Raw genomic sequence first — 3,017 nt, 5'->3', positions numbered from 1 at the left:
AGGTGAGTCCAACAGCATTACCAGGTAGGCAGGTGTTGTGTTTTCTGTCTGAGGTGTCACAGTCCAGGAGAAGGGACTCTTTGCCTTTACACTGGAACTCTTTATCCCAGGTCTGACCCTCACCTCCTCCATAGAGCCCCCCCTGTAGAGCTGCAGGAGCCCCACAGCCAAGCTCCCCACAGACTACCTCTGCATCCTGCCGGTCAAAGTCAGCTTCACACACTGAGGCCCAGGACTGATTGGACTTCACCTCCACTCTCCCAGAGCAGAGACCAGCTCCATCCACAAGCCGCACAGACTCTGGAGAAAAAGAGTTGGTTGAACATTCAATCAGTTTTGTTGATGACACTGTCAAGGACTAAACACAAATATGTTGGATAAAAGATTGTAGTTTGCTATGTTTGATACTGTAAGAGGTAGAAATGGGTTCTTAGTCACTCAGGATCGGGTTGGGAATAATGCAGGCAGGAGACAGGAATAAGTTCACTTCACTTTATAGAAAATAAACAGCTGGACATCCATCAGGCAGCTTCACTTCAGTACCATCTGAACTACAATGATCTGCCCATGAACATCTCCCATAAACCAATATGACAAACACAAATATAATGTTTAAATACATCTGACATCTCTCCCTCTATTTAAATGAAATAAAAACACATAAAACATGATACATGGTAATATTGTATAATGTATAAATAAATCTGTCAATATGACCAGTCTCTTACCTGAACAGGTCACATGATGATAATATTCACCATCACAGACACCAGGTCTTCCTATGATGTCACAATGTCTAATAGAAGACTCATCTCCCCTGCATCTCCTATATAGTCTGATTCCTCTTCTTCCCTCTTCAACCAGAGGTCCTCTAGATTCAGCTTCGACATTCCCACAGTCCAGCTCTCTACACACAACCTTAGCCTCTATCATCATTCTCCACCACCACTCAATACATAGACCCAACCACTCTCCTATGTAGAAGACTTCCACTGTCCCAGAACAGGAAGTGGTCCCATTCACCAGTCTGACTGAGAGTTCAGCTGTAAACAGCAGAGAGGAAAACACAGTGGTGAGGACAGATGATGACAGTGATTCTGTTATTCTAACAGCAGTAATGCTTTGTGGTTGACAAGTATTAGTAGGTCCATAAAACACTACTTGTTATTGGGTTTTAGAATTGTTTGTATGGACACATGAATTTCTCCATGTGGGAAAAATAAAGTTGACTAATATTGAACTGCTATAATCACTGTAGATTTATACTCTACCTACCTGGTGGACTGACGCTTTGAGCTTGAAGATCTGAGGAGAAAGAGAGAGACAGAGGAGAAAGAGAGAGAAAGAGAGACAGAGAGACAGAGGAGAAAGGGAGGAGTCAGAAGAAGAGAGAGACAGAGGAGAAAGGGAGGAGTCAGAGGAAGAGAGAGACAGAGGAGAAAGGGAGGAGTCAGAGGAAGAGAGAGACAGAGGAGAAAGAGAGAGACAGAGAGAGAGAGAGACAGAGGAGAAAGGGAGGAGTCAGAGGAAGAGAGAGACAGAGGAGAAAGGGAGGAGTCAGAGGAAGAGAGAGACAGAGGAGAAAGGGAGGAGTCAGAGGAAGAGAGAGACAAAGGAGAAAGGGAGGAGTCAGAGGAAGAGAGAGACAGAGGAGAAAGGGAGGAGTCAGAGGAAGAGAGAGAAAGAGGGGAAAGGGAGGAGTCAGAGGAAGAGAGAAACAGAGGAGAAAGGGAGGAGTCAGAGGAAGAGAGAGACAGAGGAGAAAGAGAGAGACAGAGAAAGAGAGAGACAGAGGAGAAAGGGAGGAGTCAGAGGAAGAGAGAGACAGAGGAGAAAGAGAGAAACAGAGAAAGAGAGAGACAGAGGAGAAAGGGAGGAGTCAGAGGAAGAGAGAGACAGAGGAGAAAGGGAGGAGTCAGAGGAAGAGAGAGAAAGAGAAGAAAGTGAGGAGTCAGAGAAAGAGAGAGACAGAGGAGAAAGGGAGGAGTCAGAGGAAGAGAGAGACAGAGAAGAAAGGGAGGAGTCAGAGAAAGAGAGAGACAGAGGAGAAAGGGAGGAGTCAGAGGAAGAGAGAGAGAGGAGAAAGGGAGGAGTCAGAGGAAGAGAGAGACAGAGGAGAAAGGGAGGAGTCAGAGGAAGAGAGAGACAGAGGAGAAAGGGAGGAGTCAGAGGAAGAGAGAGACAGAGGAGAAAGGGAGGAGTCAGAGGAAGAGAGAGACAGAGGAGAAAGGGAGGAGTCAGAGGAAGAGAGAGACAGAGGAGAAAGGGAGGAGTCAGAGGAAGAGAGAGACAGAGGAGAAAGGGAGGAGTCATGGGAAGAGAGAGACAGAGGAGAAAGGGAGGAGTCAGAGGAAGAGAGAGACAGAGAAGAAAGGGAGGAGTCAGAGAAAGAGAGAGACAGAGGAGAAAGGGAGGAGTCAGAGGAAGAGAGAGACAGAGGAGAAAGGGAGGAGTCAGAGGAAGAGAGAGACAGAGGAGAAAGGGAGGAGTCAGAGGAAGAGAGAGACAGAGGTTAAATGAACATCAACATGACCTTTCATGATGTGATGGGAAGACAGGCTTATCATGAGGTTTCACATGTGTTTGGTTACATAGTGCCCAATGTTCTTCTGAGTGATAAAACAGCAAACATTAAGAGTGTTTACTTATCAGACCCACATATATAATAAATATACTATAATATACTATATTCATATGCTTTTAGTACTCACACATGAATCATATCCTGTATGCAGGTCATGTGTTGTTTTGAGCCAGCAGTAAAAACACACTGACAGGACAGTTCCTCTTATGTCCACTAGGCGAAAATCTGGTGTCACAGACGCAGGACTGTAGACTAGAAGGAAGCATTGTCCCAAATATCTCTCCTTTCTCCTAAAGTGTGCACTTGTTCCCTTCACTGAAATGACTGATACACTAAATATGGTGGAAACGCCCACTTGATAACAGAAGGTAGAGTCCTCTGAGTGGAACGGTGGGAGACAAACAGTACCTCCTCTCCCCTCTCTTCTCTTCCT

At 45.6% G+C, this 3,017-nt stretch overlaps 1 long non-coding RNA gene across 1 annotated transcript; it reads right to left on the bottom strand.

The window, feature by feature from the left end:
- On the bottom strand, positions 1–2,698 carry LOC139579507 (uncharacterized). The gene is made up of 3 exons (XR_011675768.1): positions 1,276–2,698; positions 729–1,043; positions 1–300 (listed from the first exon to the last, which is right to left on the bottom strand). It is a non-coding gene; the product is annotated as an uncharacterized lncRNA (long non-coding RNA).
- Positions 2,699–3,017: the final 319 nt, after the last annotated feature.

Source organism: Salvelinus alpinus, chromosome 6 (assembly GCF_045679555.1).
Source record: "Salvelinus alpinus chromosome 6, SLU_Salpinus.1, whole genome shotgun sequence".
NCBI classification, from domain to species: domain Eukaryota; kingdom Metazoa; phylum Chordata; class Actinopteri; order Salmoniformes; family Salmonidae; genus Salvelinus; species Salvelinus alpinus.
The sequence above is the reverse complement of the archived record's forward strand: the minus strand, read 5'-3'. Positions and strand labels throughout refer to the sequence as shown.